Source organism: Spermophilus citellus, assembly GCF_964194105.1.
Source record: "Spermophilus citellus genome assembly, chromosome: 11".
Lineage (NCBI taxonomy): Eukaryota > Metazoa > Chordata > Mammalia > Rodentia > Sciuridae > Spermophilus > Spermophilus citellus.
This window is the reverse complement of record NC_138192.1, coordinates 8,265,620-8,293,188: the sequence shown is the minus strand read 5'-3', so window position 1 is coordinate 8,293,188 and position 27,569 is coordinate 8,265,620.

Here is a 27,569-nt window from a genome sequence, read left to right as displayed (position 1 = left end):
CCCAAATTTCGTTCTTCTATGTTGAAGCGTTCATTTCCAGTAACAGTTTGAATTTTTAGGTTTCACTCTGTTTTCTCCTATATTGATAGATGTATTTGGAACTCTAAATCCAACACGGTTTGTGCTAGCTTCTTGAAACTTGACACAATAAAGTAGTTTCACGTTCTATCTCTTCGTTTTGTTTCCTCTTGATGTAGCCCAATGCAGTGACTGGCGAGAAACACTTTCATGGAACGGGGTTGCCAGGCTTCCCAAAATTACGAATCTCCAGAAATCTCAGCAAATATTTTTTCACCCAAACTGGATGATACTTTCAGGTAATGATCAGTACACTAAGGCGACTTGGTTCCCCAAATTTCGTTCTTCTATGTTGAAGCGTTCGTTTCCAGTAACAGTTTGAATTTTTAGGTTTCACTCTGTTTTCTCCTATATTGATAGATGTATTTGGAACTCTAAATCCAACACGGTTTGTGCTGGCTTCTTGAAACATGACACAATAAAGTAGTTTCACGTTCTATCTCTATGTTTTGTTTCCTCTTGATGTAGCCCAATGCAGTGACTGGCGAGAAACACTTTCATGGAAAGGGGTTGCCAGGCTTCCCAAAATTACGAATCTCCAGAAATCTCAGCAAATATTTTTTCACCCAAACTGGATGATACTTTCAGGTAATGATCAGTACACTAAGGCGACTTGGTTCCCCAAATTTCGTTCTTCTATGTTGAAGCGTTCATTTCCAGTAACAGTTTGAATTTTTAGGTTTCACTCTGTTTTCTCCTATATTGATAGATGTATTTGGAACTCTAAATCCAACACGGTTTGTGCTGGCTTCTTGAAACATGACACAATAAAGTAGTTTCACGTTCTATCTCTATGTTTTGTTTCCTCTTGATGTAGCCCAATGCAGTGACTGGCGAGAAACACTTTCATGGAAAGGGGTTGCCAGGCTTCCCAAAATTACGAATCTCCAGAAATCTCAGCAAACATTTTTTCACCCAAACTGGATGATACTTTCAGGTAATGATCAGTACACTAAGGCGACTTGGTTCCCCAAATTTCGTTCTTCTATGTTGAAGCGTTCGTTTCCAGTAACAGTTTGAATTTTTAGGTTTCACTCTGTTTTCTCCTATATTGATAGATGTATTTGGAACTCTAAATCCAACAGGGTTTGTGCTAGCTTCTTGAAACTTGACACAATAAAGTAGTTTCAAGTTCTATCTCTACGTTTTGTTTCCTTTGGTTTAGCCCTAAGCAGTTACTGGCGAGAAACACTTTCATGGAAAGTGGTTGAAAAGCTTCCTAAAATTACGAATCTCCGGAAATCTCAGCAAATATTTTTTCACCCAAACTGGATGATACTTTCAGGTAATGATCAGTACACTAAGGCGACTTGGTTCCCCAAATTTCGTTCTTCTATGTTGAAGCGTTCGTTTCCAGTAACAGTTTGAATTTTTAGGTTTCACTCTGTTTCTCCTATATTGATAGATGTGTTTGGAACTCTAAATCCAACACGGTTTGTGCTAGGTTTTTGAAACTTGACACAATAAAGTAGTTTCACGTTCTATCTCTACGTTTTGTTTCCTCTTGATGTAGCCTTAAGCCGTGACTGGCGAGAAACACTTTCATGGAAAGGGGTTGCCAAGTTTCCTAAAATTACGAATCTCCAGAAATCTCAGCAAATATTTTTTCACCCAAACTGGATGATACTTTCAGGTAATGATCAGTACACTAAGGCGACTTGGTTCCCCAAATTTCGTTCTTCTATGTTGAAGCGTTCGTTTCCAGTAACAGTTTGAATTTTTAGGTTTCACTCTGTTTTCTCCTATATTGATAGATGTATTGGGAACTCTAAATCCAACACGGTTTGTGCTGGCTTCTTGAAACATGACACAATAAAGTAGTTTCACGTTCTATCTCTATGTTTTGTTTCCTCTTGATGTAGCCCAATGCAGTGACTGGCAAGAAACACTTTCATGGAAAGGGGTTGCCAGGCTTCCCAAAATTACGAATCTCCAGAAATCTCAGCAAATATTTTTTCACCCAAACTGGATGATACTTTCAGGTAATGATCAGTACACTAAGGCGACTTGGTTCCCCAAATTTCGTTCTTCTATGTTGAAGCGTTCGTTTCCAGTAACAGTTTGAATTTTTAGGTTTCACTCTGTTTTCTCCTATATTGATAGATGTATTTGGAACTCTAAATCCAACAGGGTTTGTACTAGCTTCTTGAAACTTGACACAATAAAGTAGTTTCAAGTTCTATCTCTATGTTTTGTTTCCTCTTGATGTAGCCCTAAGCAGTTACTGGCGAGAAACACTTTCATGGAAAGTGGTTGCCAAGCTTCCTAAAATTACGAATCTCCAGAAATCTCAGCAAATATTTTTTCACCCAAACTGGATGATACTTTTAGGTAATGATCAGTACACTAAGGCGACTTGGTTCCCCAAATTTCGTTCTTCTATGTTGAAGCGTTCGTTTCCAGTAACACTTTGAATTTTTAGGTTTCACTCTGTTTTCTCCTATATTGATAGATGTATTTGGAACACTAAATCCAACACGGTTTGTGCTAGCTTCTTGAAACTTGACACAATAAAGTAGTTTCACGTTCTATCTCTACGTTTTGTTTCCTCTTGATGTAGCCCTAAGCAGTTACTGGCGGGAAACACTTTCATGGAAAGGGGTTGCCAAGCTTCCTAAAATTACGAATCTCCAGAAATCTCAGCAAATATTTTTTCACCCAAACTGGATGATACTTTCAGGTAATCATCAGTACACTAAGGCGACTTGGTTCCCCAAATTTCATTCTTCTATGTTGAAGCGTTCGTTTCCAGTAACAGTTTGAATTTTTAGGTTTCACTCTGTTTTCTCCTATATTGATAGATGTATTTGGAACTCTAAATCCAACACGGTTTGTGCTGGCTTCTTGAAACATGACACAATAAAGTAGTTTCACGTTCTATCTCTATGTTTTGTTTCCTCTTGATGTAGCCCAATGCAGTGACTGGCGAGAAACACTTTCATGGAAAGGGGTTGCCAGGCTTCCCAAAATTACGAATCTCCAGAAATCTCAGCAAATATTTTTTCACCCAAACTGGATGATACTTTCAGGTAATGATCAGTACACTAAGGCGACTTGGTTCCCCAAATTTCGTTCTTCTATGTTGAAGCGTTCGTTTCCAGTAACAGTTTGAATTTTTAGGTTTCACTCTGTTTTCTCCTATATTGATAGATGTATTTGGAACTCTAAATCCAACAGGGTTTGTGCTAGCTTCTTGAAACTTGACACAATAAAGTAGTTTCAAGTTCTATCTCTACGTTTTGTTTCCTCTTGATGTAGCCCTAAGCAGTTACTGGCGAGAAACACTTTCATGGAAAGTGGTTGTCAAGCTTCCTAAAATTACGAATCTCCAGAAATCTCAGCAAATATTTTTTCACCCAAACTGGATGATACTTTCAGGTAATGATCAGTACACTAAGGCGACTTGGTTCCCCAAATTTCGTTCTTCTATGTTGAAGCGTTCGTTTCCAGTAACAGTTTGAATTTTTAGGTTTCACTCTGTTTTCTCCTATATTGATAGATGTATTTGGAACTCTAAATCCAACAGGGTTTGTGCTAGCTTCTTGAAACTTGACACAATAAAGTAGTTTCAAGTTCTATCTCTACGTTTTGTTTCCTCTTGATGTAGCCCTAAGCAGTTACTGGCGAGAAACACTTTCATGGAAAGTGGTTGAAAAGCTTCCTAAAATTACGAATCTCCAGAAATCTCAGCAAATATTTTTTCACCCAAACTGGATGATACTTTCAGGTAATGATCAGTACACTAAGGCGACTTGGTTCCCCAAATTTCGTTCTTCTATGTTGAAGCGTTCGTTTCCAGTAACAGTTTGAATTTTTAGGTTTCACTCTGTTTCTCCTATATTGATAGATGTGTTTGGAACTCTAAATCCAACACGGTTTGTGCTAGGTTCTTGAAACTTGACACAATAAAGTAGTTTCACGTTCTATCTCTACGTTTTGTTTCCTCTTGATGTAGCCTTAAGCCGTGACTGGCGAGAAACACTTTCATGGAAAGGGGTTGCCAAGTTTCCTAAAATTACGAATCTCCAGAAATCTCAGCAAATATTTTTTCACCCAAACTGGATGATACTTTCAGGTAATGATCAGTACACTAAGGCGACTTGGTTCCCCAAATTTCGTTCTTCTATGTTGAAGCGTTCGTTTCCAGTAACAGTTTGAATTTTTAGGTTTCACTCTGTTTTCTCCTATATTGATAGATGTATTGGGAACTCTAAATCCAACACGGTTTGTGCTGGCTTCTTGAAACATGACACAATAAAGTAGTTTCACGTTCTATCTCTATGTTTTGTTTCCTCTTGATGTAGCCCAATGCAGTGACTGGCAAGAAACACTTTCATGGAAAGGGGTTGCCAGGCTTCCCAAAATTACGAATCTCCAGAAATCTCAGCAAATATTTTTTCACCCAAACTGGATGATACTTTCAGGTAATGATCAGTACACTAAGGTGACTTGGTTCCCCAAATTTCGTTCTTCTATGTTGAAGCATTCGTTTCCAGTAACAGTTTGAATTTTTAGGTTTCACTCTGTTTTCTCCTATATTGATAGATGTATTTGGAACTCTAAATCCAACAGGGTTTGTACTAGCTTCTTGAAACTTGACACAATAAAGTAGTTTCAAGTTCTATCTCTATGTTTTGTTTCCTCTTGATGTAGCCCTAAGCAGTTACTGGCGAGAAACACTTTCATGGAAAGTGGTTGCCAAGCTTCCTAAAATTACGAATCTCCAGAAATCTCAGCAAATATTTTTTCACCCAAACTGGATGATACTTTCAGGTAATGATCAGTACACTAAGGCGACTTGGTTCCCCAAATTTCGTTCTTCTATGTTGAAGCGTTCGTTTCCAGTAACAGTTTGAATTTTTAGGTTTCACTCTGTTTTCCCCTATATTGATAGATGTGTTTGGAACTCTAAATCCAACACGGTTTTTGCTAGGTTCTTGAAACTTGACACAATAAAGTAGTTTCACGTTCTATCTCTATGTTTTGTTTCCTCTTGATGTAGCCTTAAGCAGTGACTGGCGAGAAACACTTTCATGGAAAGGGGTTGCCAAGCTTCCTAAAATTACGAATCTCCAGAAATCTCAGCAAATATTTTTTCACCCAAACTGGATGATACTTTCAGGTAATGATCAGTACACTAAGGCGACTTGGTTCCCCAAATTTCATTCTTCTATGTTGAAGCGTTCGTTTCCAGTAACAGTTTGAATTTTTAGGTTTCACTCTGTTTTCTCCTATATTGATAGATGTATTTGGAACTCAAAATCCAACAGGGTTTGTGCTAGCTTCTTGAAACTTGACACAATAAAGTAGTTTCACGTTCTATCTCTTCGTTTTGTTTCCTCTTGATGTAGCCCAATGCAGTGACTGGCGAGAAACACTTTCATGGAAAGGGGTTGCCAGGCTTCCCAAAATTACGAATCTCCAGAAATCTCAGCAAATATTTTTTCACCCAAACTGGATGATACTTTCAGGTAATGATCAGTACACTAAGGCGACTTGGTTCCCCAAATTTCGTTCTTCTATGTTGAAGCGTTCGTTTCCAGTAACAGTTTGAATTTTTAGGTTTCACTCTGTTTTCTCCTATATTGATAGATGTGTTTGGAACTCTAAATCCAACACGGTTTGTGCTAGGTTCTTGAAACTTGACACAATAAAGTAGTTTCACGTTCTATCTCTATGTTTTGTTTCCTCTTGATGTAGCCTTAAGCAGTGACTGGCGAGAAACACTTTCATGGAAAGGGGTTGCCAAGCTTCCTAAAATTACGAATCTCCAGAAATCTCAGCAAATATTTTTTCACCCAAACTGGATGATACTTTCAGGTAATGATCAGTACACTAAGGCGACTTGGTTCCCCAAATTTCGTTCTTCGATGTTGAAGTGTTCGTTTCCAGTAACAGTTTGAATTTTTAGGTTTCACTCTGTTTTCTCCTATATTGATAGATGTGTTTGGAACTCTAAATCCAACACGGTTTTTGCTAGGTTCTTGAAACTTGACACAATAAAGTAGTTTCACGTTCTATCTCTATGTTTTGTTTCCTCTTGATGTAGCCTTAAGCAGTGACTGGCGAGAAACACTTTCATGGAAAGGGGTTGCCAAGCTTCCTAAAATTACGAATCTCCAGAAATCTCAGCAAATATTTTTTCACCCAAACTGGATGATACTTTCAGGTAATGATCAGTACACTAAGGCGACTTGGTTCCCCAAATTTCGTTCTTCTATGTTGAAGCGTTCGTTTCCAGTAACAGTTTGAATTTTTAGGTTTCACTCTGTTTCTCCTATATTGATAGATGTGTTTGGAACTCTAAATCCAACACGGTTTGTGCTAGGTTTTTGAAACTTGACACAATAAAGTAGTTTCACGTTCTATCTCTACGTTTTGTTTCCTCTTGATGTAGCCTTAAGCCGTGACTGGCGAGAAACACTTTCATGGAAAGGGGTTGCCAAGTTTCCTAAAATTACGAATCTCCAGAAATCTCAGCAAATATTTTTTCACCCAAACTGGATGATACTTTCAGGTAATGATCAGTACACTAAGGCGACTTGGTTCCCCAAATTTCGTTCTTCTATGTTGAAGCGTTCGTTTCCAGTAACAGTTTGAATTTTTAGGTTTCACTCTGTTTTCTCCTATATTGATAGATGTATTTGGAACTCTAAATCCAACACGGTTTGTGCTAGCTTCTTGAAACTTGACACAATAAAGTAGTTTCACGTTCTATCTCTTCGTTTTGTTTCCTCTTGATGTAGCCCAATGCAGTGACTGGCGAGAAACACTTTCATGGAAAGGGGTTGCCAGGCTTCCCAAAATTACGAATCTCCAGAAATCTCAGCAAATATTTTTTCACCCAAACTGGATGATACTTTCAGGTAATGATCAGTACACTAAGGCGACTTGGTTCCCCAAATTTCGTTCTTCTATGTTGAAGCGTTCGTTTCCAGTAACAGTTTGAATTTTTAGGTTTCACTCTGTTTTCTCCTATATTGATAGATGTATTTGGAACTCTAAATCCAACAGGGTTTGTGCTAGCTTCTTGAAACTTGACACAATAAAGTAGTTTCAAGTTCTATCTCTACGTTTTGTTTCCTTTGGTTTAGCCCTAAGCAGTTACTGGCGAGAAACACTTTCATGGAAAGTGGTTGAAAAGCTTCCTAAAATTACGAATCTCCGGAAATCTCAGCAAATATTTTTTCACCCAAACTGGATGATACTTTCAGGTAATGATCAGTACACTAAGGCGACTTGGTTCCCCAAATTTCGTTCTTCTATGTTGAAGCGTTCGTTTCCAGTAACAGTTTGAATTTTTAGGTTTCACTCTGTTTCTCCTATATTGATAGATGTGTTTGGAACTCTAAATCCAACACGGTTTGTGCTAGGTTTTTGAAACTTGACACAATAAAGTAGTTTCACGTTCTATCTCTACGTTTTGTTTCCTCTTGATGTAGCCTTAAGCCGTGACTGGCGAGAAACACTTTCATGGAAAGGGGTTGCCAAGTTTCCTAAAATTACGAATCTCCAGAAATCTCAGCAAATATTTTTTCACCCAAACTGGATGATACTTTCAGGTAATGATCAGTACACTAAGGCGACTTGGTTCCCCAAATTTCGTTCTTCTATGTTGAAGCGTTCGTTTCCAGTAACAGTTTGAATTTTTAGGTTTCACTCTGTTTTCTCCTATATTGATAGATGTATTGGGAACTCTAAATCCAACACGGTTTGTGCTGGCTTCTTGAAACATGACACAATAAAGTAGTTTCACGTTCTATCTCTATGTTTTGTTTCCTCTTGATGTAGCCCAATGCAGTGACTGGCAAGAAACACTTTCATGGAAAGGGGTTGCCAGGCTTCCCAAAATTACGAATCTCCAGAAATCTCAGCAAATATTTTTTCACCCAAACTGGATGATACTTTCAGGTAATGATCAGTACACTAAGGCGACTTGGTTCCCCAAATTTCGTTCTTCTATGTTGAAGCGTTCGTTTCCAGTAACAGTTTGAATTTTTAGGTTTCACTCTGTTTTCTCCTATATTGATAGATGTATTTGGAACTCTAAATCCAACAGGGTTTGTACTAGCTTCTTGAAACTTGACACAATAAAGTAGTTTCAAGTTCTATCTCTATGTTTTGTTTCCTCTTGATGTAGCCCTAAGCAGTTACGGGCGAGAAACACTTTCATGGAAAGTGGTTGCCAAGCTTCCTAAAATTACGAATCTCCAGAAATCTCAGCAAATATTTTTTCACCCAAACTGGATGATACTTTCAGGTAATGATCAGTACACTAAGGCGACTTGGTTCCCCAAATTTCGTTCTTCTATGTTGAAGCGTTCGTTTCCAGTAACAGTTTGAATTTTTAGGTTTCACTCTGTTTTCTCCAATATTGATAGATGTGTTTGGAACTCTAAATCCAACACGGTTTTTGCTAGGTTCTTGAAACTTGACACAATAAAGTAGTTTCACGTTCTATCTCTATGTTTTGTTTCCTCTTGATGTAGCCTTAAGCAGTGACTGGCGAGAAACACTTTCATGGAAAGGGGTTGCCAAGCTTCCTAAAATTACGAATCTCCAGAAATCTCAGCAAATATTTTTTCACCCAAACTGGATGATACTTTCAGGTAATGATCAGTACACTAAGGCGACTTGGTTCCCCAAATTTCGTTCCTCTATGTTGAAGCGTTCGTTTCCAGTAACAGTTTGAATTTTTAGGTTTCACTCTGTTTCTCCTATATTGATAGATGTGTTTGGAACTCTAAATCCAACACGGTTTGTGCTAGGTTTTTGAAACTTGACACAATAAAGTAGTTTCACGTTCTATCTCTACGTTTTGTTTCCTCTTGATGTAGCCTTAAGCCGTGACTGGCGAGAAACACTTTCATGGAAAGGGGTTGCCAAGTTTCCTAAAATTACGAATCTCCAGAAATCTCAGCAAATATTTTTTCACCCAAACTGGATGATACTTTCAGGTAATGATCAGTACACTAAGGCGACTTGGTTCCCCAAATTTCGTTCTTCTATGTTGAAGCGTTCGTTTCCAGTAACAGTTTGAATTTTTAGGTTTCACTCTGTTTTCTCCTATATTGATAGATGTATTTGGAACTCTAAATCCAACAGGGTTTGTGCTAGCTTCTTGAAACTTGACACAATAAAGTAGTTTCAAGTTCTATCTCTACGTTTTGTTTCCTCTTGATGTAGCCCTAAGCAGTTACTGGCGAGAAACACTTTCATGGAAAGTGGTTGTCAAGCTTCCTAAAATTACGAATCTCCAGAAATCTCAGCAAATATTTTTTCACCCAAACTGGATGATACTTTCAGGTAATGATCAGTACACTAAGGCGACTTGGTTCCCCAAATTTCGTTCTTCTATGTTGAAGCGTTCGTTTCCAGTAACAGTTTGAATTTTTAGGTTTCACTCTGTTTTCTCCTATATTGATAGATGTATTTGGAACTCTAAATCCAACAGGGTTTGTGCTAGCTTCTTGAAACTTGACACAATAAAGTAGTTTCAAGTTCTATCTCTACGTTTTGTTTCCTCTTGATGTAGCCCTAAGCAGTTACTGGCGAGAAACACTTTCATGGAAAGTGGTTGAAAAGCTTCCTAAAATTACGAATCTCCAGAAATCTCAGCAAATATTTTTTCACCCAAACTGGATGATACTTTCAGGTAATGATCAGTACACTAAGGCGACTTGGTTCCCCAAATTTCGTTCTTCTATGTTGAAGCGTTCGTTTCCAGTAACAGTTTGAATTTTTAGGTTTCACTCTGTTTCTCCTATATTGATAGATGTGTTTGGAACTCTAAATCCAACACGGTTTGTGCTAGGTTCTTGAAACTTGACACAATAAAGTAGTTTCACGTTCTATCTCTACGTTTTGTTTCCTCTTGATGTAGCCTTAAGCCGTGACTGGCGAGAAACACTTTCATGGAAAGGGGTTGCCAAGTTTCCTAAAATTACGAATCTCCAGAAATCTCAGCAAATATTTTTTCACCCAAACTGGATGATACTTTCAGGTAATGATCAGTACACTAAGGCGACTTGGTTCCCCAAATTTCGTTCTTCTATGTTGAAGCGTTCGTTTCCAGTAACAGTTTGAATTTTTAGGTTTCACTCTGTTTTCTCCTATATTGATAGATGTATTGGGAACTCTAAATCCAACACGGTTTGTGCTGGCTTCTTGAAACATGACACAATAAAGTAGTTTCACGTTCTATCTCTATGTTTTGTTTCCTCTTGATGTAGCCCAATGCAGTGACTGGCAAGAAACACTTTCATGGAAAGGGGTTGCCAGGCTTCCCAAAATTACGAATCTCCAGAAATCTCAGCAAATATTTTTTCACCCAAACTGGATGATACTTTCAGGTAATGATCAGTACACTAAGGCGACTTGGTTCCCCAAATTTCGTTCTTCTATGTTGAAGCGTTCGTTTCCAGTAACAGTTTGAATTTTTAGGTTTCACTCTGTTTTCTCCTATATTGATAGATGTATTTGGAACTCTAAATCCAACAGGGTTTGTACTAGCTTCTTGAAACTTGACACAATAAAGTAGTTTCAAGTTCTATCTCTATGTTTTGTTTCCTCTTGATGTAGCCCTAAGCAGTTACTGGCGAGAAACACTTTCATGGAAAGTGGTTGCCAAGCTTCCTAAAATTACGAATCTCCAGAAATCTCAGCAAATATTTTTTCACCCAAACTGGATGATACGTTCAGGTAATGATCAGTACACTAAGGCGACTTGGTTCCCCAAATTTCGTTCTTCTATGTTGAAGCGTTCGTTTCCAGTAACAGTTTGAATTTTTAGGTTTCACTCTGTTTCTCCTATATTGATAGATGTGTTTGGAACTCTAAATCCAACACGGTTTGTGCTAGGTTTTTGAAACTTGACACAATAAAGTAGTTTCACGTTCTATCTCTACGTTTTGTTTCCTCTTGATGTAGCCTTAAGCCGTGACTGGCGAGAAACACTTTCATGGAAAGGGGTTGCCAAGTTTCCTAAAATTACGAATCTCCAGAAATCTCAGCAAATATTTTTTCACCCAAACTGGATGATACTTTCAGGTAATGATCAGTACACTAAGGCGACTTGGTTCCCCAAATTTCGTTCTTCTATGTTGAAGCGTTCGTTTCCAGTAACAGTTTGAATTTTTAGGTTTCACTCTGTTTTCTCCTATATTGATAGATGTATTGGGAACTCTAAATCCAACACGGTTTGTGCTGGCTTCTTGAAACATGACACAATAAAGTAGTTTCACGTTCTATCTCTATGTTTTGTTTCCTCTTGATGTAGCCCAATGCAGTGACTGGCAAGAAACACTTTCATGGAAAGGGGTTGCCAGGCTTCCCAAAATTACGAATCTCCAGAAATCTCAGCAAATATTTTTTCACCCAAACTGGATGATACTTTCAGGTAATGATCAGTACACTAAGGCGACTTGGTTCCCCAAATTTCGTTCTTCTATGTTGAAGCGTTCGTTTCCAGTAACAGTTTGAATTTTTAGGTTTCACTCTGTTTTCTCCTATATTGATAGATGTATTTGGAACTCTAAATCCAACAGGGTTTGTACTAGCTTCTTGAAACTTGACACAATAAAGTAGTTTCAAGTTCTATCTCTATGTTTTGTTTCCTCTTGATGTAGCCCTAAGCAGTTACGGGCGAGAAACACTTTCATGGAAAGTGGTTGCCAAGCTTCCTAAAATTACGAATCTCCAGAAATCTCAGCAAATATTTTTTCACCCAAACTGGATGATACTTTCAGGTAATGATCAGTACACTAAGGCGACTTGGTTCCCCAAATTTCGTTCTTCTATGTTGAAGCGTTCGTTTCCAGTAACAGTTTGAATTTTTAGGTTTCACTCTGTTTTCTCCAATATTGATAGATGTGTTTGGAACTCTAAATCCAACACGGTTTTTGCTAGGTTCTTGAAACTTGACACAATAAAGTAGTTTCACGTTCTATCTCTATGTTTTGTTTCCTCTTGATGTAGCCTTAAGCAGTGACTGGCGAGAAACACTTTCATGGAAAGGGGTTGCCAAGCTTCCTAAAATTACGAATCTCCAGAAATCTCAGCAAATATTTTTTCACCCAAACTGGATGATACTTTCAGGTAATGATCAGTACACTAAGGCGACTTGGTTCCCCAAATTTCGTTCCTCTATGTTGAAGCGTTCGTTTCCAGTAACAGTTTGAATTTTTAGGTTTCACTCTGTTTCTCCTATATTGATAGATGTGTTTGGAACTCTAAATCCAACACGGTTTGTGCTAGGTTTTTGAAACTTGACACAATAAAGTAGTTTCACGTTCTATCTCTACGTTTTGTTTCCTCTTGATGTAGCCTTAAGCCGTGACTGGCGAGAAACACTTTCATGGAAAGGGGTTGCCAAGTTTCCTAAAATTACGAATCTCCAGAAATCTCAGCAAATATTTTTTCACCCAAACTGGATGATACTTTCAGGTAATGATCAGTACACTAAGGCGACTTGGTTCCCCAAATTTCGTTCTTCTATGTTGAAGCGTTCGTTTCCAGTAACAGTTTGAATTTTTAGGTTTCACTCTGTTTTCTCCTATATTGATAGATGTATTTGGAACTCTAAATCCAACAGGGTTTGTGCTAGCTTCTTGAAACTTGACACAATAAAGTAGTTTCAAGTTCTATCTCTACGTTTTGTTTCCTCTTGATGTAGCCCTAAGCAGTTACTGGCGAGAAACACTTTCATGGAAAGTGGTTGTCAAGCTTCCTAAAATTACGAATCTCCAGAAATCTCAGCAAATATTTTTTCACCCAAACTGGATGATACTTTCAGGTAATGATCAGTACACTAAGGCGACTTGGTTCCCCAAATTTCGTTCTTCTATGTTGAAGCGTTCGTTTCCAGTAACAGTTTGAATTTTTAGGTTTCACTCTGTTTTCTCCTATATTGATAGATGTATTTGGAACTCTAAATCCAACAGGGTTTGTGCTAGCTTCTTGAAACTTGACACAATAAAGTAGTTTCAAGTTCTATCTCTACGTTTTGTTTCCTCTTGATGTAGCCCTAAGCAGTTACTGGCGAGAAACACTTTCATGGAAAGTGGTTGAAAAGCTTCCTAAAATTACGAATCTCCAGAAATCTCAGCAAATATTTTTTCACCCAAACTGGATGATACTTTCAGGTAATGATCAGTACACTAAGGCGACTTGGTTCCCCAAATTTCGTTCTTCTATGTTGAAGCGTTCGTTTCCAGTAACAGTTTGAATTTTTAGGTTTCACTCTGTTTCTCCTATATTGATAGATGTGTTTGGAACTCTAAATCCAACACGGTTTGTGCTAGGTTCTTGAAACTTGACACAATAAAGTAGTTTCACGTTCTATCTCTACGTTTTGTTTCCTCTTGATGTAGCCTTAAGCCGTGACTGGCGAGAAACACTTTCATGGAAAGGGGTTGCCAAGTTTCCTAAAATTACGAATCTCCAGAAATCTCAGCAAATATTTTTTCACCCAAACTGGATGATACTTTCAGGTAATGATCAGTACACTAAGGCGACTTGGTTCCCCAAATTTCGTTCTTCTATGTTGAAGCGTTCGTTTCCAGTAACAGTTTGAATTTTTAGGTTTCACTCTGTTTTCTCCTATATTGATAGATGTATTGGGAACTCTAAATCCAACACGGTTTGTGCTGGCTTCTTGAAACATGACACAATAAAGTAGTTTCACGTTCTATCTCTATGTTTTGTTTCCTCTTGATGTAGCCCAATGCAGTGACTGGCAAGAAACACTTTCATGGAAAGGGGTTGCCAGGCTTCCCAAAATTACGAATCTCCAGAAATCTCAGCAAATATTTTTTCACCCAAACTGGATGATACTTTCAGGTAATGATCAGTACACTAAGGCGACTTGGTTCCCCAAATTTCGTTCTTCTATGTTGAAGCGTTCGTTTCCAGTAACAGTTTGAATTTTTAGGTTTCACTCTGTTTTCTCCTATATTGATAGATGTATTTGGAACTCTAAATCCAACAGGGTTTGTACTAGCTTCTTGAAACTTGACACAATAAAGTAGTTTCAAGTTCTATCTCTATGTTTTGTTTCCTCTTGATGTAGCCCTAAGCAGTTACTGGCGAGAAACACTTTCATGGAAAGTGGTTGCCAAGCTTCCTAAAATTACGAATCTCCAGAAATCTCAGCAAATATTTTTTCACCCAAACTGGATGATACTTTCAGGTAATGATCAGTACACTAAGGCGACTTGGTTCCCCAAATTTCGTTCTTCTATGTTGAAGCGTTCGTTTCCAGTAACAGTTTGAATTTTTAGGTTTCACTCTGTTTTCCCCTATATTGATAGATGTGTTTGGAACTCTAAATCCAACACGGTTTTTGCTAGGTTCTTGAAACTTGACACAATAAAGTAGTTTCACGTTCTATCTCTATGTTTTGTTTCCTCTTGATGTAGCCTTAAGCAGTGACTGGCGAGAAACACTTTCATGGAAAGGGGTTGCCAAGCTTCCTAAAATTACGAATCTCCAGAAATCTCAGCAAATATTTTTTCACCCAAACTGGATGATACTTTCAGGTAATGATCAGTACACTAAGGCGACTTGGTTCCCCAAATTTCGTTCTTCTATGTTGAAGCGTTCGTTTCCAGTAACAGTTTGAATTTTTAGGTTTCACTCTGTTTTCTCCTATATTGATAGATGTATTTGGAACTCTAAATCCAACACGGTTTGTGCTAGCTTCTTGAAACTTGACACAATAAAGTAGTTTCACGTTCTATCTCTTCGTTTTGTTTCCTCTTGATGTAGCCCAATGCAGTGACTGGCGAGAAACACTTTCATGGAAAGGGGTTGCCAGGCTTCCCAAAATTACGAATCTCCAGAAATCTCAGCAAATATTTTTTCACCCAAACTGGATGATACTTTCAGGTAATGATCAGTACACTAAGGCGACTTGGTTCCCCAAATTTCGTTCTTCTATGTTGAAGCGTTCGTTTCCAGTAACAGTTTGAATTTTTAGGTTTCACTCTGTTTTCTCCTATATTGATAGATGTGTTTGGAACTCTAAATCCAACACGGTTTGTGCTAGGTTCTTGAAACTTGACACAATAAAGTAGTTTCACGTTCTATCTCTATGTTTTGTTTCCTCTTGATGTAGCCTTAAGCAGTGACTGGCGAGAAACACTTTCATGGAAAGGGGTTGCCAAGCTTCCTAAAATTACGAATCTCCAGAAATCTCAGCAAATATTTTTTCACCCAAACTGGATGATACTTTCAGGTAATGATCAGTACACTAAGGCGACTTGGTTCCCCAAATTTCGTTCTTCGATGTTGAAGCGTTCGTTTCCAGTAACAGTTTGAATTTTTAGGTTTCACTCTGTTTTCTCCTATATTGATAGATGTGTTTGGAACTCTAAATCCAACACGGTTTTTGCTAGGTTCTTGAAACTTGACACAATAAAGTAGTTTCACGTTCTATCTCTATGTTTTGTTTCCTCTTGATGTAGCCTTAAGCAGTGACTGGCGAGAAACACTTTCATGGAAAGGGGTTGCTAAGCTTCCTAAAATTACGAATCTCCAGAAATCTCAGCAAATATTTTTTCACCCAAACTGGATGATACTTTCAGGTAATGATCAGTACACTAAGGCGACTTGGTTCCCCAAATTTTGTTCTTCTATGTTGAAGCGTTCGTTTCCAGTAACAGTTTGAATTTTTAGGTTTCACTCTGTTTCTCCTATATTGATAGATGTGTTTGGAACTCTAAATCCAACACGGTTTGTGCTAGGTTTTTGAAACTTGACACAATAAAGTAGTTTCACGTTCTATCTCTACGTTTTGTTTCCTCTTGATGTAGCCTTAAGCCGTGACTGGCGAGAAACACTTTCATGGAAAGGGGTTGCCAAGTTTCCTAAAATTACGAATCTCCAGAAATCTCAGCAAATATTTTTTCACCCAAACTGGATGATACTTTCAGGTAATGATCAGTACACTAAGGCGACTTGGTTCCCCAAATTTCGTTCTTCGATGTTGAAGCGTTCGTTTCCAGTAACAGTTTGAATTTTTAGGTTTCACTCTGTTTTCTCCTATATTGATAGATGTATTTGGAACTCTAAATCCAACAGGGTTTGTGCTAGCTTCTTGAAACTTGACACAATAAAGTAGTTTCACGTTCTATCTCTACGTTTTGTTTCCTCTTGATGTAGCCCTAAGCAGTTACTGGCGGGAAACACTTTCATGGAAAGGGGTTGCCAAGCTTCCTAAAATTACGAATCTCCAGAAATCTCAGCAAATATTTTTTCACCCAAACTGGATGATACTTTCAGGTAATGATCAGTACACTAAGGCGACTTGGTTCCCCAAATTTCGTTCTTCTATGTTGAAGCGTTCGTTTCCAGTAACAGTTTGAATTTTTAGGTTTCACTCTGTTTTCTCCTATATTGATAGATGTATTTGGAACTCTAAATCCAACACGGTTTGTGCTGGCTTCTTGAAACATGACACAATAAAGTAGTTTCACGTTCTATCTCTATGTTTTGTTTCCTCTTGATGTAGCCCAATGCAGTGACTGGCGAGAAACACTTTCATGGAAAGGGGTTGCCAGGCTTCCCAAAATTACGAATCTCCAGAAATCTCAGCAAATATTTTTTCACCCAAACTGGATGATACTTTCAGGTAATGATCAGTACACTAAGGCGACTTGGTTCCCCAAATTTCGTTCTTCTATGTTGAAGCGTTCGTTTCCAGTAACAGTTTCAATTTTTAGGTTTCACTCTGTTTTCTCCTATATTGATAGATGTATTTGGAACTCTAAATCCAACACGGTTTGTGCTAGCTTCTTGAAACATGACACAATAAAGTAGTTTCACGTTCTATCTCTACGTTTTGTTTCCTCTTGATGTAGCCCAATGCAGTGACTGGCGAGAAACACTTTCATGGAAAGGGGTTGCCAGGCTTCCCAAAATTACGAATCTCCAGAAATCTCAGCAAATATTTTTTCACCCAAACTGGATGATACTTTCAGGTAATGATCAGTACACTAAGGCGACTTGGTTCCCCAAATTTCGTTCTTCTATGTTGAAGCGTTCGTTTCCAGTAACAGTTTGAATTTTTAGGTTTCACTCTGTTTTCTCCTATATTGATAGATGTATTTGGAACTCTAAATCCAACACGGTTTGTGCTAGGTTCTTGAAACTTGACACAATAAAGTAGTTTCACGTTCTATCTCTATGTTTTGTTTCCTCTTGATGTAGCCTTAAGCAGTGACTGGCGAGAAACACTTTCATGGAAAGGGGTTGCCAAGCTTCCTAAAATTACGAATCTCCAGAAATCTAAGCAAATATTTTTTCACCCAAACTGGATGATACTTTCAGGTAATGATCAGTACACTAAGGCGACTTGGTTCCCCAAATTTCGTTCTTCTATGTTGAAGCGTTCGTTTCCAGTAACAGTTTGAATTTTTAGGTTTCACTCTGTTTTCTCCTATATTGATAGATGTATTTGGAACTCTAAATCCAACAGGGTTTGTGCTAGCTTCTTGAAACTTGACACAATAAAGTAGTTTCACGTTCTATCTCTACGTTTTGTTTCCTCTTGATGTAGCCCTAAGCAGTTACTGGCGGGAAACACTTTCATGGAAAGGGGTTGCCAAGCTTCCTAAAATTACGAATCTCCAGAAATCTCGGCAAATATTTTTTCACCCAAACTGGATGATACTTTCAGGTAATGATCAGTACACTAAGGCGACTTGGTTCCCCAAATTTCGTTCTTCTATGTTGAAGCGTTCGTTTCCAGTAACAGTTTGAATTTTTAGGTTTCACTCTGTTTTCTCCTATATTGATAGATGTATTTGGAACTCTAAATCCAACACGGTTTGTGCTGGCTTCTTGAAACATGACACAATAAAGTAGTTTCACGTTCTATCTCTATGTTCTGTTTCCTCTTGATGTAGCCCAATGCAGTGACTGGCGAGAAACACTTTCATGGAAAGGGGTTGCCAGGCTTCCCAAAATTACGAATCTCCAGAAATCTCAGCAAATATTTTTTCACCCAAACTGGATGATACTTTCAGGTAATGATCAGTACACTAAGGCGACTTGGTTCCCCAAATTTCGTTCTTCTATGTTGAAGCGTTCGTTTCCAGTAACAGTTTGAATTTTTAGGTTTCACTCTGTCTTCTCCTATATTGATAGATGTATTTGGAACTCTAAATCCAACACGGTTTGTGCTAGCTTCTTGAAACATGACACAATAAAGTAGTTTCACGTTCTATCTCTATGTTTTGTTTCCTCTTGATGTAGCCCAATGCAGTGACTGGCGAGAAACACTTTCATGGAAAGGGGGTGCCAGGCTTCCCAAAATTACGAATCTCCAGAAATCTCAGCAAATATTTTTTCACCCAAACTGGATGATACTTTCAGGTAATGATCAGTACACTAAGGCGACTTGGTTCCCCAAATTTCGTTCTTCTATGTTGAAGCGTTCGTTTCCAGTAACAGTTTGAATTTTTAGGTTTCACTCTGTTTTCTCCTATATTGATAGATGTATTTGGAACTCTAAATCCAACAGGGTTTGTGCTAGCTTCTTGAAACTTGACACAATAAAGTAGTTTCAAGTTCTATCTCTACGTTTTGTTTCCTCTTGATGTAGCCCTAAGCAGTTACTGGCGAGAAACACTTTCATGGAAAGTGGTTGCCAATCTTTCTAAAATTACGAATCTCGAGAAATCTCAGCAAATATTTTTTCACCCAAACTGGATGATACTTTCAGGTAATGATCAGTACACTAAGGCGACTTGGTTCCCCAAATTTCGTTCTTCTATGTTGAAGCATTCGTTTCCAGTAACAGTTTGAATTTTTAGGTTTCACTCTGTTTTCTCCTATATTGATAGATGTGTTTGGAACTCTAAATCCAACACGGTTTTTGCTAGGTTCTTGAAACTTGACACAATAAAGTAGTTTCACGTTCTATCTCTATGTTTTGTTTCCTCTTGATGTAGCCTTAAGCAGTGACTGGCGAGAAACACTTTCATGGAAAGGGGTTGCCAAGCTTCCTAAAATTACGAATCTCCAGAAATCTCAGCAAATATTTTTTCACCCAAACTGGATGATACTTTCAGGTAATGATCAGTACACTAAGGCGACTTGGTTCCCCAAATTTCGTTCTTCTATGTTGAAGCGTTCGTTTCCAGTAACAGTTTGAATTTTTAGGTTTCACTCTGTTTTCTCCTATATTGATAGATGTATTTGGAACTCTAAATCCACAGGGTTTGTGCTAGCTTCTTGAAACTTGACACAATAAAGTAGTTTCACGTTCTATCTCTACGTTTTGTTTCCTCTTGATGTAGCCCTAAGAAGTTACTGGCGGGAAACACTTTCATGGAAAGGGGTTGCCAAGCTTCCTAAAATTACGAATCTCGAGAAATCTCAGCAAATATTTTTTCACCCAAACTGGATGATACTTTCAGGTAATGATCAGTACACTAAGGCGACTTGGTTCCCCAAATTTCGTTCTTCTATGTTGAAGCATTCGTTTCCAGTAACAGTTTGAATTTTTAGGTTTCACTCTGTTTTCTCCTATATTGATAGATGTATTTGGAACTCTAAATCCAACACGGTTTGTGCTGGCTTCTTGAAACATGACACAATAAAGTAGTTTCACGTTCTATCTCTATGTTTTGTTTCCTCTTGATGTAGCCCAATGCAGTGACTGGCGAGAAACACTTTCATGGAAAGGGGTTGCCAGGCTTCCCAAAATTACGAATCTCCAGAAATCTCAGCAAATATTTTTTCACCCAAACTGGATGATACTTTCAGGTAATGATCAGTACACTAAGGCGACTTGGTTCCCCAAATTTCGTTCTTTTATGTTGAAGCGTTCGTTTCCAGTAACAGTTTGAATTTTTAGGTTTCACTCTGTTTTCTCCTATATTGATAGATGTATTTGGAACTCTAAATCCAACACGGTTTGTGCTGGCTTCTTGAAACATGACACAATAAAGTAGTTTCACATTCTATCTCTATGTTTTGTTTCCTCTTGATGTAGCCCAATGCAGTGACTGGCGAGAAACACTTTCATGGAAAGGGGTTGCCAGGCTTCCCAAAATTACGAATCTCCAGAAATCTCAGCAAATATTTTCACCCAAACTGGATGATACTTTCAGGTAATGATCAGTACACTAAGGCGACTTGGTTCCCCAAATTTCGTTCTTCTATGTTGAAGCGTTCGTTTCCAGTAACAGTTTGAATTTTTAGGTTTCACTCTGTTTTCTCCTATATTGATAGATGTATTTGGAACTCTAAATCCAACACGGTTTGTGCTAGCTTCTTGAAACATGACACAATAAAGTAGTTTCACGTTCTATCTCTATGTTTTGTTTCCTCTTGATGTAGCCCAATGCAGTGACTGGCGAGAAACACTTTCATGGAAAGGGGTTGCCAGGCTTCCCAAAATTACGAATCTCCAGAAATCTCAGCAAATATTTTTTCACCCAAACTGGATGATACTTTCAGGTAATGATCAGTACACTAAGGTGACTTGGTTCCCCAAATTTCGTTCTTCTATGTTGAAGCGTTCGTTTCCAGTAACAGTTTGAATTTTTAGGTTTCACTCTGTTTTCTCCTATATTGATAGATGTATTTGGAACTCTAAATCCAACAGGGTTTGTGCTAGCTTCTTGAAACTTGACACAATAAAGTAGTTTCAAGTTCTATCTCTACGTTTTGTTTCCTCTTGATGTAGCCCTAAGCAGTTACTGGCGAGAAACACTTTCATGGAAAGGGGTTGCCAAGCTTCCTAAAATTACGAATCTCGAGAAATCTCAGCAAATATTTTTTCACCCAAACTGGATGATACTTTCAGGTAATGATCAGTACACTAAGGCGACTTGGTTCCCCAAATTTCGTTCTTCTATGTTGAAGCATTCGTTTCCAGTAACAGTTTGAATTTTTAGGTTTCACTCTGTTTTCTCCTATATTGATAGATGTATTTGGAACTCTAAATCCAACACGGTTTGTGCTGGCTTCTTGAAACATGACACAATAAAGTAGTTTCACGTTCTATCTCTATGTTTTGTTTCCTCTTGATGTAGCCCAATGCAGTGACTGGCGAGAAACACTTTCATGGAAAGGGGTTGCCAGGCTTCCCAAAATTACGAATCTCCAGAAATCTCAGCAAATATTTTTTCACCCAAACTGGATGATACTTTCAGGTAATGATCAGTACACTAAGGCGACTTGGTTCCCAAATTTCGTTCTTTTATGTTGAAGCGTTCGTTTCCAGTAACAGTTTGAATTTTTAGGTTTCACTCTGTTTTCTCCTATATTGATAGATGTGTTTGGAACTCTAAATCCAACACGGTTTTTGCTAGGTTCTTGAAACTTGACACAATAAAGTAGTTTCACGTTCTATCTCTATGTTTTGTTTCCTCTTGATGTAGCCTTAAGCAGTGACTGGCGAGAAACACTTTCATGGAAAGGGGTTGCCAAGCTTCCTAAAATTACGAATCTCCAGAAATCTCAGCAAATATTTTTTCACCCAAACTGGATGATACTTTCAGGTAATGATCAGTACACTAAGGCGACTTGGTTCCCCAAATTTCGTTCTTCTATGTTGAAGCGTTCGTTTCCAGTAACAGTTTGAATTTTTAGGTTTCACTCTGTTTCTCCTATATTGATAGATGTGTTTGGAACTCTAAATCCAACACGGTTTGTGCTAGGTTTTTGAAACTTGACACAATAAAGTAGTTTCACGTTCTATCTCTACATTTTGTTTCCTCTTGATGTAGCCTTAAGCCGTGACTGGCGAGAAAAACTTTCATGGAAAGGGGTTGCCAAGTTTCCTAAAATTACGAATCTCCAGAAATCTCAGCAAATATTTTTTCACCCAAACTGGATGATACTTTCAGGTAATGATCAGTACACTAAGGCGACTTGGTTCCCCAAATTTCGTTCTTCTATGTTGAAGCGTTCGTTTCCAGTAACAGTTTGAATTTTTAGGTTTCACTCTGTTTTCTCCTATATTGATAGATGTATTTGGAACTCTAAATCCAACACGGTTCGTGCTAGCTTCTTGAAACTTGACACAATAAAGTAGTTTCACGTTCTATCTCTTCGTTTTGTTTCCTCTTGATGTAGCCCAATGCAGTGACTGGCGAGAAACACTTTCATGGAAAGGGGTTGCCAGGCTTCCCAAAATTACGAATCTCCAGAAATCTCAGCAAATATTTTTTCACCCAAACTGGATGATACTTTCAGGTAATGATCAGTACACTAAGGCGACTTGGTTCCCCAAATTTCGTTCTTCTATGTTGAAGCGTTCGTTTCCAGTAACAGTTTGAATTTTTAGGTTTCACTCTGTTTTCTCCTATATTGATAGATGTGTTTGGAACTCTAAATCCAACACGGTTTGTGCTAGGTTCTTGAAACTTGACACAATAAAGTAGTTTCACGTTCTATCTCTATGTTTTGTTTCCTCTTGATGTAGCCTTAAGCAGTGACTGGCGAGAAACACTTTCATGGAAAGGGGTTGCCAAGCTTCCTAAAATTACGAATCTCCAGAAATCTCAGCAAATATTTTTTCACCCAAACTGGATGATACTTTCAGGTAATGATCAGTACACTAAGGCGACTTGGTTCCCCAAATTTCGTTCTTCGATGTTGAAGCGTTCGTTTCCAGTAACAGTTTGAATTTTTAGGTTTCACTCTGTTTTCTCCTATATTGATAGATGTATTTGGAACTCTAAATCCAACAGGGTTTGTGCTAGCTTCTTGAAACTTGACACAATAAAGTAGTTTCACGTTCTATCTCTACGTTTTGTTTCCTCTTGATGTAGCCCTAAGCAGTTACTGGCGGGAAACACTTTCATGGAAAGGGGTTGCCAAGCTTCCTAAAATTACGAATCTCCAGAAATCTCAGCAAATATTTTTTCACCCAAACTGGATGATACTTTCAGGTAATGATCAGTACACTAAGGCGACTTGGTTCCCCAAATTTCGTTCTTCTATGTTGAAGCGTTCGTTTCCAGTAACAGTTTGAATTTTTAGGTTTCACTCTGTTTTCTCCTATATTGATAGATGTATTTGGAACTCTAAATCCAACACGGTTTGTGCTAGCTTCTTGAAACATGACACAATAAAGTAGTTTCACGTTCTATCTCTATGTTTTGTTTCCTCTTGATGTAGCCCAATGCAGTGACTGGCGAGAAACACTTTCATGGAAAGGGGTTGCCAGGCTTCCCAAAATTACGAATCTCCAGAAATCTCAGCAAATATTTTTTCACCCAAACTGGATGATACTTTCAGGTAATGATCAGTACACTAAGGTGACTTGGTTCCCCAAATTTCGTTCTTCTATGTTGAAGCGTTCGTTTCCAGTAACAGTTTGAATTTTTAGGTTTCACTCTGTTTTCTCCTATATTGATAGATGTATTTGGAACTCTAAATCCAACAGGGTTTGTGCTAGCTTCTTGAAACTTGACACAATAAAGTAGTTTCAAGTTCTATCTCTACGTTTTGTTTCCTCTTGATGTAGCCCTAAGCAGTTACTGGCGAGAAACACTTTCATGGAAAGTGGTTGCCAAGCTTCCTAAAATTACGAATCTCCAGAAATCTCAGCAAATATTTTTTCACCCAAACTGGATGATACTTTCAGGTAATGATCAGTACACTAAGGCGACTTGGTTCCCCAAATTTCGTTCTTCTATGTTGAAGCGTTCGTTTCCAGTAACAGTTTGAATTTTTAGGTTTCACTCTGTTTTCTCCTATATTGATAGATGTGTTTGGAACTCTAAATCCAACACGGTTTTTGCTAGGTTCTTGAAACTTGACACAATAAAGTAGTTTCACGTTCTATCTCTATGTTTTGTTTCCTCTTGATGTAGCCTTAAGCAGTGACTGGCGATAAACACTTTCATGGAAAGGGGTTGCCAAGCTTCCTAAAATTACGAATCTCCAGAAATCTCAGCAAATATTTTTTCACCCAAACTGGATGATACTTTCAGGTAATGATCAGTACACTAAGGCGACTTGGTTCCCCAAATTTCGTTCTTCTATGTTGAAGCGTTCGTTTCCAGTAACAGTTTGAATTTTTAGGTTTCACTCTGTTTTCTCCTATATTGATAGATGTATTTGGAACTCTAAATCCACAGGGTTTGTGCTAGCTTCTTGAAACTTGACACAATAAAGTAGTTTCACGTTCTATCTCTACGTTTTGTTTCCTCTTGATGTAGCCCTAAGCAGTTACTGGCGGGAAACACTTTCATGGAAAGGGGTTGCCAAGCTTCCTAAAATTACGAATCTCCAGAAATCTCAGCAAAAATTTTTCAACCAAACTGGATGATACTTTCAGGTAATGATCAGTACATGAAGGCGACTTGGTTCCCCAAATTTCGTTCTTCTATGTTGAAGCGTTCGTTTTCAGTAACAGTTTGAATTTTTAGGTTTCACTCTGTTTTCTCCTATATTGATAGATGTATTTGGAACTCTAAATCCAACACGGTTTGTGCTGGCTTCTTGAAACATGACACAATAAAGTAGTTTCACGTTCTATCTCTATGTTTTGTTTCCTCTTGATGTAGCCCAATGCAGTGACTGGCGAGAAACACTTTCATGGAAAGGGGTTGCCAGGCTTCCCAAAATTACGAATCTCCAGAAATCTCAGCAAATATTTTTTCACCCAAACTGGATGATACTTTCAGGTAATGATCAGTACACTATGGCGACTTGGTTCCCCAAATTTCGTTCTTCTATGTTGAAGCGTTCGTTTCCAGTAACAGTTTGAATTTTTAGGTTTCACTCTGTTTTCTCCTATATTGATAGATGTATTTGGAACTCTAAATCCAACACGGTTTGTGCTGGCTTCTTGAAACATGACACAATAAAGTAGTTTCACGTTCTATCTCTATGTTTTGTTTCCTCTTGATGTAGCCCAATGCAGTGACTGGCGAGAAACACTTTCATGGAAAGGGGTTGCCAGGCTTCCCAAAATTACGAATCTCCAGAAATCTCAGCAAATATTTTTTCACCCAAACTGGATGATACTTTCAGGTAATGATCAGTACACTAAGGCGACTTGGTTCCCCAAATTTCGTTCTTCTATGTTGAAGCATTCGTTTCCAGTAACAGTTTGAATTTTTAGGTTTCACTCTGTTTTCTCCTATATTGATAGATGTGTTTGGAACTCTAAATCCAACACGGTTTTTGCTAGGTTCTTGAAACTTGACACAATAAAGTAGTTTCACGTTCTATCTCTATGTTTTGTTTCCTCTTGATGTAGCCTTAAGCAGTGACTGGCGAGAAACACTTTCATGGAAAGGGGTTGCCAAGCTTCCTAAAATTACGAATCTCCAGAAATCTCAGCAAATATTTTTTCACCCAAACTGGATGATACTTTCAGGTAATGATCAGTACACTAAGGCGACTTGGTTCCCCAAATTTCGTTCTTCTATGTTGAAGCGTTCGTTTCCAGTAACAGTTTGAATTTTTAGGTTTCACTCTGTTTTCTCCTATATTGATAGATGTATTTGGAACTCTAAATCCACAGGGTTTGTGCTAGCTTCTTGAAACTTGACACAATAAAGTAGTTTCACGTTCTATCTCTACGTTTTGTTTCCTCTTGATGTAGCCCTAAGCAGTTACTGGCGGGAAACACTTTCATGGAAAGGGGTTGCCAAGCTTCCTAAAATTACGAATCTCGAGAAATCTCAGCAAATATTTTTTCACCCAAACTGGATGATACTTTCAGGTAATGATCAGTACACTAAGGCGACTTGGTTCCCCAAATTTCGTTCTTCTATGTTGAAGCATTCGTTTCCAGTAACAGTTTGAATTTTTAGGTTTCACTCTGTTTTCTCCTATATTGATAGATGTATTTGGAACTCTAAATCCAACACGGTTTGTGCTGGCTTCTTGAAACATGACACAATAAAGTAGTTTCACGTTCTATCTCTATGTTTTGTTTCCTCTTGATGTAGCCCAATGCAGTGACTGGCGAGAAACACTTTCATGGAAAGGGGTTGCCAGGCTTCCCAAAATTACGAATCTCCAGAAATCTCAGCAAATATTTTTTCACCCAAACTGGATGATACTTTCAGGTAATGATCAGTACACTAAGGCGACTTGGTTCCCCAAATTTCGTTCTTCTATGTTGAAGCGTTCGTTTCCAGTAACAGTTTGAATTTTTAGGTTTCACTCTGTTTTCTCCTATATTGATAGATGTATTTGGAACTCTAAATCCAACACGGTTTGTGCTGGCTTCTTGAAACATGACACAATAAAGTAGTTTCACGTTCTATCTCTATGTTTTGTTTCCTCTTGATGTAGCCCAATGCAGTGACTGGCGAGAAACACTTTCATGGAAAGGGGTTGCCAGGCTTCCCAAAATTACGAATCTCCAGAAATCTCAGCAAATATTTTCACCCAAACTGGATGATACTTTCAGGTAATGATCAGTACACTAAGGTGACTTGGTTCCCCAAATTTCGTTCTTCTATGTTGAAGCGTTCGTTTCCAGTAACAGTTTGAATTTTTAGGTTTCACTCTGTTTTCTCCTATATTGATAGATGTATTTGGAACTCTAAATCCAACAGGGTTTGTGCTAGCTTCTTGAAACTTGACACAATAAAGTAGTTTCAAGTTCTATCTCTACGTTTTGTTTCCTCTTGATGTAGCCCTAAGCAGTTACTGGCGAGAAACACTTTCATGGAAAGTGGTTGCCAAGCTTCCTAAAATTACGAATCTCCAGAAATCTCAGCAAATATTTTTTCACCCAAACTGGATGATACTTTCAGGTAATGATCAGTACACTAAGGCGACTTGGTTCCCCAAATTTCGTTCTTCTATGTTGAAGCGTTCGTTTCCAGTAACAGTTTGAATTTTTAGGTTTCACTCTGTTTTCTCCTATATTGATAGATGTGTTTGGAACTCTAAATCCAACACGGTTTTTGCTAGGTTCTTGAAACTTGACACAATAAAGTAGTTTCACGTTCTATCTCTATGTTTTGTTTCCTCTTGATGTAGCCTTAAGCAGTGACTGGCGATAAACACTTTCATGGAAAGGGGTTGCCAAGCTTCCTAAAATTACGAATCTCCAGAAATCTCAGCAAATATTTTTTCACCCAAACTGGATGATACTTTCAGGTAATGATCAGTACACTAAGGCGACTTGGTTCCCCAAATTTCGTTCTTCTATGTTGAAGCGTTCGTTTCCAGTAACAGTTTGAATTTTTAGGTTTCACTCTGTTTTCTCCTATATTGATAGATGTATTTGGAACTCTAAATCCACAGGGTTTGTGCTAGCTTCTTGAAACTTGACACAATAAAGTAGTTTCACGTTCTATCTCTACGTTTTGTTTCCTCTTGATGTAGCCCTAAGCAGTTACTGGCGGGAAACACTTTCATGGAAAGGGGTTGCCAAGCTTCCTAAAATTACGAATCTCCAGAAATCTCAGCAAATATTTTTTTAACCAAACTGGATGATACTTTCAGGTAATGATCAGTACATGAAGGCGACTTGGTTCCCCAAATTTCGTTCTTCTATG